Genomic DNA, 14,302 nt, shown 5'->3' on the forward strand with positions numbered 1-14,302 from the left:
TCATGTCCCCCAGCACCCCCACCCCCCAGCAGTGAGGGGCACCTGCCAGCAGGCCCCCACTCATGTCCCACACATGTCCCCCAGCACCCCCACCCCCCAGCTGTGAGGGGCACCTGCCAGCAGGCCCCCACTCATGTCCCCCCACCCACTCACCCACCCAGCAGTGACATGCCCATCTCATGACACAAACCAAAAGTCAACTATGTACATAAACACATGTCCGTCTCACACGCACACACACACAGGTTGCCATTGATTGAGTAAACCCACATGTCAACATGCATGAACCCAATGAGTGAATCCCACACATTGAAGTAAAAGATCAAAATGTATTAACATGAAAACCAATTGAAAGTACTTAAAGCATAAAATAATGGCAAACATGAAATGAAATGCATGTCCAAATAAAAAAAAAAGAAATCCAAAAGAAAAATGGCCAAACCTCTCTGTCCACCAAACCAAATCCAAATGAAACGCAAAAAGGTAAATCCATTGATCCATGTTGAAATGAAATTAAAATGTCCAAATAAATCCAACGTCCAACTATGTACAATACAATTTTCAAGGGTCCATGAGCCCAACAAAAAAAATGAAACCTATCTAATAACCTACTTATATTTACAAAAGTGTGGGGCATAGTCCAAAAGCCCCAAAATAAAAAAAAAAGGAAACCTAACACTATAAACTATTTACAATGGCGACGGGCAAGTCCTGCGGCTCACTCATTGATGTTTTCGGCCAGGGCATCATCGAACTGTCTATTTGCTGGAGGCGGGCCTCTGTCCTGGCCCCGAGGTCTCGCAGGGAGGCACTCATGGCCTGTTCCAACTCCCTGCGAGTCGCCTCGAGGCACTCTGCCCGCCTCAACGCCCGACACATGGAGAAATCCGCCCTGACCATGGTGAAACGCGCCTCTTCCGCCCGCCGCCGCTCCACACCTATGCCCTGGCCCAACCGCAGCCACACGGAAGACACATCCATTACAGGGTCCTCCTGCCCTCTGGCCGATGCCTGCCCCCCTGATGTCGATGGCCTCGAGCCATCATTGCTCCCACCTAGAGCCTGGTCCTGCTGCTGCTGCTGCTGTCCATGTGCCCTGTCCGATGATGCCTGCACATCCTCCATCAGCTGGTCTCCAGTTGTGGTGTCCACCCCTGCTGGACCGGTGAGTTGCTCACGCTATTTTTCCCACTGCGGGTGCCCCTGTGTATCGCACCCGTTTTCGAGGTCATAGTAGCCTGCGTGTCCCACGTGTATGCGTTTTTTGTGTTACTGGGTGCCACCGCTTACTGCGGGGGTTGATTCCATGCACGTAGGCTGCAGGGTTGCGTGCAAGGTTTAACTGCAGTTTTGGGGTGCCTGAGTGTAGCGTGACCCGTCACTACATCACTGGGGTCACATACAGCCTTGCAGGTGCAGGGGGGCTGTTAACATCTTGCATCCCACCCCCTTCCCCCCAATCGCCCAGGTCAATTGTGGTGTACACCTCCAATTGGCATCTGTGCCAGCACTACTCCATCTGTGCCATGGTTGGGAGGCCACCAAAGGTGAGGGGTGCCTCAGCTGGGCGTACTCCTCGTGGCGGGCATGGTCAGGGACATGACCAGGGTGACCAGGGAGTAGGGGGACTCCAGGGTGTCCAGGGTGGCTGCAGAGGGGGAAGAGGCAGGGGTGCGCCACTTGAGCACGATGTTGTGCCATGTGTCGGTGCAGTCATGCCACCAACCCTGGTGGTTCTGGGAGATGCAGCTTCTGCATCTGGCACTGGCGCCCGTGTGACCCGGCAGTCCGTTTCATCGACTGCCACGGGCCCAAGGGTAGTGGTAGCTGCAGGTGCAGCTGTGGACACCACCACCCAGGCTCAGGGTCTGCCAGCGCAGGCTGCGTTGACAATTGAAGAGCCCTTGGAAGATTTCCAACAGGCCCGGAGGGAAACCGTAGGGGCACGCAGGGCTGCCCTGACCAAGACACGTGTCCCTGGGGCAGTAATGTCATCTGCTCCCCCGAACAGCCGGGTGTTAGCAAGTGCAGGGGCAGATGCAGCCAACAACACCCCGGTTGTGAGTCTGCCAACCAGGACAGTCACGGTCAATGACACTGCCACAGCGGATGTTGCTGCGCAGGGTCCATTAGAGGGCACCCAGCTGCCACTGACACAAGTAAGCCCTTTGGTCGTTCCGCCACCTGCCACTCCCTTGGATCAATCCACCGTTCCCACTGGCCATACTGATCAGGGCGGCATCAGCCAGCCAGGGTCTGCGCCACAATCCAAGAGGAGGAAGGTTAAACCTGCAGCACAGGCTGGGACCCCACACAGAGCCACAACCTCCTGCACGTTGAGGAAGAAGCCTTTCTGCAACCAGGAACTGGACTACCTCATGGACTACGTGCGGGACCACAGCAGTGACATGCTAGTGGGTGCTAATTGTCAGACTACGGCTGCCCACCGTGATACCCACTGGAAGCAAGTTGCGGAACATGTGAGGGCATTCAGCCATGAGGTGCGCACGGCGCAAGAGTGCAAAAAGAATTGTAATGACCTCAAACGCAGCACTAAGGCTAAGCGTGCCTCAAATTACAACTTGACTCTGGTGACTAGGGGTGGGCCTGCACCGGAGGAGGAAGACCTCACTCTGCATGAGTCACTCGTTGCGGAGTTCATACTATCAGAATCGGTCGAAGGAGTGGGAGAGATGCCGGACTTTGATGCACAGTCCAGTGAGTGTTGATGCGTGTTTGTCGAGGACATGTGTGTTTTACTTGTGTGGTGTGATGTGCATGACTGCCATTACATGTCACGTGTACATGGTTCTGATGTGTGAGTAATGCAGTGCTTCCCTGATGCATGTCTACTCTGCTGGATGGTGGACATGTGGAGCAGACAGGGACTGTCCACATCACCACTTTTGCACCCTATTCACATGCTGGTTAACAGTATGCCCCTCTGGTCCATGTTCCAGCTCACTGGCACTTCTGCATGTAGCGTGGGGTGAGCTTCCTCTCAGCCCAGGAACTATGCATAGCATGACTGATGTGCATGTGTACTCTGCCTGCAAGGGGGTACCCAATGTAGGCATGCTCCCTTGCCCCTCAACCCCCTGCTCTGCACCCCAATTCCACCTTAGCACTGGTCTGCTACAATATTGCCGTTGGGTACTTCCCTGTTCATGCCTCCTGTGTACATGCTTCCCTCAGATCCACTCTCGGTGTCCTTCTGATGTCCCAGAGGGAGCGGGCAGAGGAGAGGTTTGCACAGCTTGAGCGTGCCATCTCGGCTGAGCTACATGCTTGCCGGGAGGTGCAGTGGTTGTCAAGCCAGGCCTTGCATGAGGAACTCTGTGTTACACGTGCTACCTTGCAAGAGGAAGCACGTGCATGCAGACCTACATGACATCACCACACAGAACCAGGCTCACCCGTCCGGCAGACCTGCTGCCGATGAGGGGCAAGCTGCGGCTAGGCGTGGTCATGCTCCTGCGCCACGTCCTCCTTTACAGGAAGAGCCAGACTCAGACGACAATCTATCTCCCACATAGGTCGGGCTGTGCAGGCGTTGAGCCCATGGAGGTTTTTATTTTCCTCAGCATCATCGCATGTGAGTGTTGAGCAGCACCCTGTACCTCCCCCCTCCTGGGTGCCTCCCCGCTCCCGGGTCCTATGTGGCCATTTTTGATTTTTCTTTTAGTTTAGTTAGATAACTTTCTGTTTGATAGTTAGTTTAAATAGGTAAAGTAGGTTTTTCATAGTTAGTGTAATTAGTTAATATAGTTTAAAATTGCTAGTCTATTGTGCTTTCATGTGACGGTGTGGTGCTTTGCGTCTTTTGAAAGCATCCACTGTCTGTTCCAGCTGGGCCCTTCAAGCCTGTCTTGTGTATGTGTTTGCTGCTTGGGGTCCTTCACTCACATATGCCACTCTTGCTTCCCTTATCCATGGGCTCGCAAGGATGGTTCGGTGTAACAGCCTATTACACATGGGCAATGGACTGTCATATCTTTGGCATGTCTGCTGCTGTGGAACTTGTGTTAACACCCCTAGTGGGGATGATTGGGATGTAATTGTCCACTGTTCTTCTTTTGCTAGATGGGGTGTTTAATGATTCATGTGTACATTCATTGCTATGCATTGTGTTGTATGTTTCTTATATTTAATGAACATGTGCTTGTTGCAAATCATGCCGTAGATAGTGTGTTCCACACTGTTGCTGTGAAAGACGGACTGATGGTGTGATTTCTGATGTACGTCTCTGACATGGTCCAGTCATGTAATGCCTGAAGAGACACACACACACAGATGAATATTAAGCATTAATCATGTGTTTCATGCACTTTCTGCAGGGGGATGAGCCTCAAGACCACCTTTGCCAGCAGACATGGGCCATTGGACGTCTGGAATCAGGACACGTTTGGTGCTGCCGACATGCGCATCTGTGCGCAGGCAGAGGCACAGGGATTGCGATCATAAATCCGAAAATCGATGACGTGTTTCAAGGGACTCCAGGCAAGGTGAGCACCACAGGGGGGTCACAACACAGCAAACCTTCCACCTGGCCAGTTGAACATGCATGCTTAGTAGCAGCACTGCCGGTGAACGTGGACAAATATTGGTGTAGAAGCACACAATACAGCTCAGATGTGTTAGTGGACTGATGGCTAGTTGATGAGAAAGTTGTCTGGGGCACCTGCAGGGGCAGTGGCACATACCCTCCGGTCCACCATGGTCCATTGAGGTACTTGTATTAGCCATGTAGCATTCCGAGACATGGAATGAAGCAGCTCACAGGGACAGACAGCAAGGGACAGACTCAGGTGCAGTGCATTTCAGTTCCAAGTAGAAATTGATACATGCACTGGCTACTTTATTTTGGTCATGGTGGTACAGGACTTGTTCTGAAGTCAGACCTTGCTATATGCATCTGTCTGCTTACACAGGGAACATTGCATGTTGTGTGAATTGTGACACATTGGTGTTCCATTTGCCTCGCACCCACCGGTGCCTGACTTACTGCATTGACTGTGTATGAACCATCAGAGGGGTAATTTTACGTATGGGTATGAAGCATCCACACAAGTTTGTCTGTTTGAAGTGTATTTTGTTACTTTGGGGCATATTTGGTAGTGTGTTTGTGTGTTTTGGGCACGCACAGATTATTAACTGTGGCTCTCTTTGCAGCATTGAAATGCTCCTGTTACTGGACCTGAGAGTGCGCAGGCAGGAGGCCAGCACTAACCCCAGTGAAAAGTTTCTCTTTGACTTACATTTGAGAAATTTGGTGCTATGTGCATGTGAACAAGTTTGATCTAATGGTGTATGTGTTAATGTGTGTACTACATTTTGGTGCATTCCCTACTTTCCCGTGTCAATCCTACTCCCCTCTCCTGCCCCTCATTCCGGTTATCCAGTATGCCAATGCCTGTCCCGACTGCATATCCCTGACCCTCCTTCCCCACCAGGGTCTCAGAGGCCTGTGTGAGTTAGACCTTGCAGGTACCCAGACCACGGTGGGGGTGGTTGTTTTCTGCCACTCCTGCGCCTGTACACGGGAGCTGTGACAGTAGAGATCAGTTTGTGGTGCATCATTCTATGTTATGTGCCACACATGGTTCAGATCCTGTTGTGAGATTGTTTTACTGTGCTACCTTGGTTGTTAAAATCATTGTGGTACTACTTGGCCTTTGTGGCGTACTGCTACTTCAAGTCATATACTGGAGGCTGTTCTGGTTTGTTTTACTGCCTGCAGGCTATTTGCTTGGCTTCTGTGTTGTCCTGCTTTGAGTTCTGTTGGATTTTGTGCTTTTGCATATTGAGTTGGACTCTGAGGGTGCTGGCAACTTTTTACACACATGGTGGGAGATGGTGACAAAGGGGAAGGGTGATCCTGTGGCCAGGTAGAATTCAAGGATGTCGGATGAATAACCCAGATGCAGTTGTTCAGTGGGTCGTGGTGATTTGTGAGGGGTGGGGGGTGTTTTGTTGTTGATAGTTGCCTTGCCCTGCAGTGTGATGAGCACCCTGAAATTGTAATTGTGCTTTCCTATTTACATGATGTATTTTGCTGATCAATGCCTGTTCATGTGTTGTGTTTACCTTTCAGGTGTGAGGGGATAGTTGTGATTTGACATGCTGGGGTATATACATGGTGAATGTTCACATGTGATGTGTAGAGGACACTTATGGTCACTTGATTTCACATGCATATGTTGAGTGCATGTCCCTACTGACCCACACACTCGCACTATGATCCACTACATGTACAACCACCCTTCCATGTCCACGTGTACACTCTGTTTGCCTTCTGGTGCCCACTGTGTCCCTGCAGCACATGTTCTATGACCATTTGTGGATCCTGTACATGCCTATTTTGTTTTTTTTATGTAGTTTGTCACTTAGATGTGATGCTCAGGGTGTGCATCACAGACAATGGCTGTTCACTGTGCTGTGCGCTGAGCAGTGTGTTGCAGGAGGTGGACACGGCACACAGTAGCTGCAGTGTTGATTTTGCAATGCGCATTGTGCATGTGGACAGGCATTCATTGTTATGTTTAAAATACAACTTTTGGAATGCATTTGGGTATGACTTATTTTGGGTGGGAGGTTGTTGGTCAGTCATTTCATCTGATTCCATGTCAGGCATCATTGTCTGATGCCCATTTACATTTTTCATATGGCAATGTGTACCTTTTTGGTACTGTGTTGGTGTATGGTTATTGCTTGCCATGTCATGTTGTGGTTTTGAGGGTTTGAGTGACATACCAGTGATTGTCATGTCCTGTTTTGCAGGTCTGTGTGATTCACACCTTGCATGTATGCCTTTTGGTCACACAGGATTGCTTGTGTTTAAGTAGCTGGGATGCACACAATGTGGCAATTCCATGGCAACAATCTCAGGGTGGTAAGGTTGTGACAGTTGACTGTCTCTTTGTCATCATCGATTGTCACCTGGTATGTGCTAGGCCTGTGTGCACTCCACAGGGTTGGGAGTTTAGGTGAAAAATCTGGCCACAAGCTGTGTCCGGGCTGCTTCGCCACGTGCCCTATCCCCTCCCATGGGCAGCGCCTGTGCCTGTGGTTGGGGATGTGGGGGCACCACCATGTCTACCGGTACGCCCTGCCGTGTTGCAACATTGTGCAGGACACATGCTGCCACAATGATCCTGCACACTACTGGGGGTGCATGGAGTAGCTGCCCACCAGAGCGGTCAAGGGAGCGGAAGCGTGACTTGAGCACTCCGAATGTGTGCTCCACTATGACCCTGGTTGCAATATGGGCCGCGTTGTATCTTACCTGGGGTGGTGTGGTGGGGTTCCGGATTTGCATCATCATGTGGTTGCTCAGAGGGTAGGCACTGTCCCTTGGAGAGGTGATAATGGTTGTGATTATTGGGTTTTGTGTATTTGTGTGTGTGTGTGTGTGTGACATGCATGCATGTGCATGGGGATTTGTACTCACCTAGGAGCCATGTGTCGCCATGCTGCCCAACTTCCAAGGCCCGGCTCAGGGCGGAAATTCTGTATATGAAACTGTCATGGGTGGAGCCAGGGTAGTTTGCATAGACAGAGGTGATGATTCCATTTGCATCGCATACCACCTGTACATTGATGGAATGCCAGTGCTTGCGGTTTCGGTAGATGTGCTCAGCGGCCCTAGGTGGACGTAGGGCCACATGGGTGCAATCTATGGCACCGAGGACTTTGGGGAAGTGTGCCACCCTGTATAAGTCCTGGACAATGGCATGCCTTTCTGCGGTTGTTCTGGGCATGTATATGTTCCTGTGGACTGAGGGGCACGCTGTCATGATTGCCAATACCTGGTGTAGGCAGCGTGACTGCGTGGCATGTGGGACCCGCCCACTATGGCAGTAGTACGCTGAAAAGACCCAGTGGCCAAAAAATGCAGGACATTGAGCACCTTCTCCAAGGGGCTCAATGCTTGGGAGCAGAGGGTGGGGGATGTAAGGTCATATTCCCACTCCCTGACCAGGTCTAGGATGATATGGGGTGGAAACCTATACCTGCCATAGACTTTGTCGTCAGGCATCCCAAAAAGGCTAGTCTGTGGTGAAAAAATGCATGCCCTGGCTATTCTCCTCCTCCTGTGGTGTCCCACGATCAGTGCTGCGACAAATGGGGCGTTCATCATAGCTGTATATACGTGTTTGTTGTTTGCAAGCACTTTTATGCTGTGCGCGGGGACGCTTCCGCCTGCCTTCGTGTGGAGGAAGCGTTGACGCCTGTGCACGTCTTTTGCCGTGTGTGGGTTTCCCGTATTCGAATCCATGAATACAGGTTGTTCGCGTGCATGTGGGCATTCCGTGTAGTTCCCTACAGTACTTCCCCAGTTACACCTTCTTTTTCACGCGTTATTCCCCATTCCGCGTGTTACCCCCACGGTTCCGCCCACTTTTGTTGTGTGCGCGGCGCTATGTGCGCTTTCGCCTAGCGCTTAGCGCACGCTGTTTGGAGACGTGTGTGCCAGCGTGCGCCATGCACGGATTTGGCACACAACCAGTGGGAAAGTAGCGCAGCGCCTTCCTTGAATCGCACGTGTGCGCTTGCTTTCTCCGGCTTGCGCCTCCTTGCACCTGCTTGCGCTGGGATTTTTGGCGCACGTTTGTTCCATGAATCAGCCCAAAATATGTTCAAAATTGCTGAAATTAGTATAATTCTTATGCAAGCCACTTTGGATAGTTGCACACAAACACAAGCAATTATTTAATACCAAGAAACAATTGGAAATTTTTAAATTCAAGTCGGAAGAAATCAAAAGCTGTTTTACACGTGTCAGAATTTCCCAAAAATGAAATTTGCAGAAGACTTTTCACTGTGTTATAATCACGATAAGGGGAGAACCATATGGATTTGGATGTGATTTAAAGCTGTGGATGTTAGCTACAAGCAGAAGTTGAAATTGTGTTTCTAGCACAAAAACGGAGGAAGTAATGGACGTTTTAGTAGAGGGCGTTTTTTTGAGATAGGCGCAAGAATGGGAAACAGGAATGCACTTTTAAAATGACAAATGGATTTCTTACTCTAGAGGATGACTATGAACAAAACAAATACTACACAGAAACACAGCCACTTGATCAGAATGACTGCCTGCAAAGGACATTCGCCTTTTTCAGATGAGAAAAGATCAGCGCAAAGATAGTTTTAGCAATACTAGTACAGAGGAAGATAGGAGGGATTGGATAGAGAGTTCAGACATTTCAAAAATACTCCTAACAATACAGCTTCTGAATATGAGGTAGGATGGGTTTAAGATAGGGATTAACTAAGCAAGGTACATATGCTAGTGACACAGTTCTTTCTATAGATACTCACTAGATATGTTTTTAAATGGAACCGTCAGGATTCTGGTCCATCAAGATTCTGGTCAGGGAATTGGATCTGGTTCTAGGACAGAGAGCTAGGCACATTGGATTGGAACTGCAATCAGCAAAGCGCTCTGGTCAGATTACAGGACTGGACTGGATCTGCAATGCACTCTGGTCACAGCACAGCATAGGACTGGATTGGATCTGCCCTTCTTGGTTATGATGATAATTATTTTGGCAGGCAAGCAGTACAGCGCAGCCCGGCTGTATTTTGATGCTTCCCCTTAGGTTTGTGGGGTTCTAGTTCTGGAATTCGAGGCCTAGCTGGAAATGGTTCAGCTATGCAATGGGTTTCTGCTTTGCCAAGTTTCTGGGGTCTGGAGCAATGAAGATGTAGAGTTCAGCAGCAGGGTGCTCCGCCAGTATCAGGATAGTGAGTGAATCTGTCTGTCTTTTTTGAGTGGTGAGCTGTCTCTACTTATGCTATGATAAAGGGGGTGTGTGGGCTGGTTCAGCCTAAGCTCACCCCTTTGACAGGTGATTGGGTCAGAGTCTCCTCTCTGCCTTGACAGGAGGAGAGAAACAGTGTGTCACCTTTATGGTGTGATTTTATGAGGCAGAGAATCGGCCCCTAGCCGCTTGAACACAAAATCTACTTTTGGCACCATACATATTTACACATGTGCAACCTCTATAACAATCACATATACATATTGCATATTTTATATGGCAGCTATTCCTCAAAACCCCGTAGCTGTGGGATCTTGTCTCAGCTTTTCAAAGAAAGTTGCGTTTTTCAGTGTATAACGTTTCATACGTCTAGCAGAAATACATTTTGTGTAAAATCACATTCCCTACCGTTTCTTTCCAGAACATGTCACACGATTTTTCCGCCTCTTGATTAAACAGTAAGTTATCCATCTTTTTAAAATGTGTTTTTTGTTCTTGTTAAGCAACAACTGGTTGTTGTAGCTCCACCCGTTGGTCTCTCCCTGGAAGCCCAGGAGCCATCCTCCATGTTTGCTCCTTGCAGAGGCCATTTACGACTGTCCTCACACCTTGCATTTCCTTAGTAGCAGCTGTTCATTGTTCCCTTTTGCCTCTGTAGACCAATTCCTTTCCAAATCCTATAATTACCACTTGGGTGTGATTTCCTGCTGGAAGGAAAGGCCTTCCTTCTGTGAGGAAACCTGATATTCCAGTTTGGTAGCTTTTAGCCAGGCTTGATTTAATTGTTAATTCTGTTGCATTTTCCCTTAGCTTAAAACAAACTTGTGATTTCAAAATAGCAGCTAGAATTCTGATTCAAGATTTTAGATCATGGGATCAAAACAATTACAAGATGGTTACTCTCAGTAACAGGCCTCTTAGATTGCAAACATTTGATTTCAGTTTATACATGTTTAAAGTTTAATCAGGCAGGCTCCTGGCAGCTGTCATTCAGGCAGCCCAAGTTACTACACCCAGAGATTTTTGAAAGATCCACAGACAAGCCACTTTTGTTGTGGAAATCCCTTTATGCTTTCAGCTTTTCAGAACCTTGCAAGTTCACAATGATTTTTTAACTAAGTGAATTGTAGCACCCAGCAAGAATTTTGGATGTTTGAGGGTCTTTTGTACCGGCATTCTGCAGTTTCAGCACAAAAGAAAAAGGGATTTAAAGCAAGATTTTGGGGTTTCATTAGAAGGGCACTGCTTTTTCCTTCTGTACTCCATTTTCAATGGTTGTGGAGCCCAGTGACATATTCCAGGAGTGAGATCTCTGTTCCACCACTGACAACATGCGTGGCAGATTGGGCAGCCATCTTTTTGTGCTTTGCAAAGCACAATTTTCAGAGCTTTTGGCGCGCACAAGGGTTTTGCAGCCATTTTGATGTTTTTGGCACCCTCATAACACATTGTTGAAGTGGGTTAAAACATCCCACAGAGCGACTTGAGTTTGACCGCCCATCAAGGGGAAGTCAGGAGATTGGGATGTTCTTTCTTTCTTTGGTCCAGGTGAAGAAAGCCATCTGCTTCTCCCATCATTGCTAGATCGACATGCTCTCCTCGCCGGTTCTGGATGGGAGTATGGAGCGATACTCCGGGCTCTTTGGATCTTTCCTCCCGGTCCCCGAGTGGTCCTCCTTGGTAATTAGAAATTCTTGGTTCCAATGCTATGAGACAGAACAGAGCATGGTTATGGACATTTCCCGACTACTACTTGTGTAGTGGGGAAGATGCATACATTGAAATACAATTTACAATATTCCCCGCCTGTATTTACTAAGGGTTTTAACAGGTTGAGTCTTTTAGGTTGCCGGAATGTCCCCCTATGGGTTTCCGGTTGGCTCCTCTATTTGCCGCAAAGTATGCCTGGGATGGCAACGCTTCAGCTGATTTATATGGACCCACTTGTCTTCCCCTTCTGCCAAACTGCCCCTAGGGATGCAGATTTTGTAGGCGACTGGTGAGATTCTGTCTACAATTTCAAAAGGACCCTGCCAAGTTGGGAGGAATTTGCACTGTTTGGCTTGCTTCATTTGGAAATTGTACAAATAGACCCAGTCTCCTACTTGGTATTCTTTTTTAGTTCTCTTAAGATCATAGTGGGATTTCATACTGTCTGCAGATCCTTCTAGATTCCACTGAGCATAGGCAAAAGCATGTTGACGTTGTTTTCTCAGATGCTCAACATACTCATGAGTTGTAGAGGCATTTATCAAGGTCTGCTCTTGGGTTCTGTAGAGCAGATGCTGGTGTAGCACCATCCTTCGTATTTCCCATTGGGTTGAAGTCTACCATCCCCGTGGCCCTTGGTTCATGTGAACCAGTGGACATGGGGGTGGCAGAGTCCGTGGAATTGAAAGGATTAAAGTCTCTGGTGCCAGGGTTCCTGAGGTTATGCTCAGGGGTTCCCCTCTCCCAACTGACCTCATCTCTCTCAGCCCCTACTTCCTCATGGCATGCAGGAATCTGCCCCTTTTGTTCTTCTATTAAGGCCTTACTGGTCTCTTTTAGTTGTTACTGCATGGCAATCTGTCTATGGAGCATGTCATTTTTTTCGCAGAGAGCCTCATTGTCTCTGTGCTTCCTCACTGCTTTGGGAGGATTTGGCCAATTTTTGTTGCAGAAGGCTCACCTCCTGAGTCTGATCCTTATTGGCGTGAATATTGTTTGCCAGAGCACCTTCCACCCTCTTGGTGTGCTCTAACAGCTTTTCATAGTCCATTTTGAGTTCACCCTGTCCCTGAAGGGCCAGATGATTTTCTTCCACCTTGGTTTTTAAATGGCTGACTTCCTGGCCTAAGGTGTCCCTTTCCTGAATTAGAGTACCCCTCTGTGCAGCAAGGTTGTCCCTTTGTTTTTTAATGGCACATAATTTCTGGCGCTCCTCATCAAAATCTGTTTGAGAGTGTAGATCCTTCACTATTAATTCATTATTTTCTTCCTTTACTTGGTCTTTCTGGTCTTGTAAGATTTAAGGGTGTTTTTACAGTGTAGCACAGTATGGGAGCCCAACAGGGTGTATGTACCCCGTCAGGTAGCACGCTGTGTTATACTGTCCCAAGTGGTATGTCTAATTCAGGATCTCGTGACAAGCCCCCAAGCTGTAGGTGATTTCAATCTGGCACACATCCAAGTCAATGCCTAGCGCGTAAAGCACAACTGAAATCCTTATTTATTTTTGTATAAAAGTTCTTTATTCTGAACGATATACCACTCATATCACGCACCCCTCCTGGAACCCTCTCGGTCACACTGAACCAGGAATCAGGCTGGTTTGCAAAGTTAAAATATTTATTTATGTATTAACAATTTAATCACACTATGTTTTAATGCGTACACAATAATCACCAATGGGGTGATGTAACACTGAATAATCTCTTTAATACACACGGAGTAATAGTGAGCAAGAAAATTCAGCAATGAAGTAATACTTTTGTGTGTGTATTCAGATCAGATAGCACTGTGGTGAAAGGTTCCGCCAGCACACCCGTCAAACCCCAATAGGCAATGTAAAGAGATAGGAGGAGAGAGCAGGTATTCAAGAATGGCAGAATTAACAGAATATCAATCCCACTTTCCCCCAGCAAACACGAGAGAAAAACGGAATTGACTGTCAAGCTGTCAGAATGGCTTTTAAAGTTATCCTTAGAATGGACCGGGTAAAACACTAAATATGGTAAAAATTGTTGAAATTACTATAATTCTTATGGGAGCCACTTTGGATAGTTGCACACAAACACAAGCCATTATTTAATACCAAGAAACAATTGGAAATCTTAAAATTCAAGTCGGAAGCAATCAAAAGCTGTTTTACACGTGTCAGAATTTCCAAAAAACAAAAAATGCGGCAAACATTTCACTGCGCAATAATCGTGATAACGGGAGAACCGTATGGATTTGGATGTGATTTAAAGCTGTGGATGTTAGCTACAAGCAGAAGCTGAAATTTTGTTTCTAGCACAAAATCGGAGGAAGTTATGGCCGTTTTAGTGGAGGTAGTTTTTTCGAGCTAGGCGCAAGAATGGGAAACAGGAATGCACTTTTAAAATGACAAATGGATTTCTTACACTAGAGGATGACTATGAACAAAACGAATACCACACAGGAACACAGCCACTTGATCAGAATGACTGCCTGCAGAGGACACTCGCCTTTTTCAGATGAGAAAAGATCAGCGCAAAGATAGTTTTAGCAATACTAGTACAGAGGAAGATAGGAGGGATTGGATAGAGAGTTCAGACAATTTGAAAATACTCCTAACAATACAGGTTCTGAATATGAGATAGGATGGGTTTAAGATAGGGATTAACTAAGCAAGGTGCATATGCTAGTGACACAGTTCTTTCTATAGATACTCACTAGATATGTTTTTCAACGGAACCATCAGGATTCTGGTCCGTCAAGATTCTGGTCAGGGAATTGGATCTGGTTCTAGGACAGAAAGCTGGGCACATCAGATTGGATCTGCAATCAGCAAGGCGCTCTGGTCACAGCACGGC

The sequence above is a fragment of the Ambystoma mexicanum genome, chromosome 13 (genome assembly GCF_040938575.1).
Source record: "Ambystoma mexicanum isolate Mex_15411 chromosome 13, UKY_AmexF1_1, whole genome shotgun sequence".
NCBI lineage: Eukaryota > Metazoa > Chordata > Amphibia > Caudata > Ambystomatidae > Ambystoma > Ambystoma mexicanum.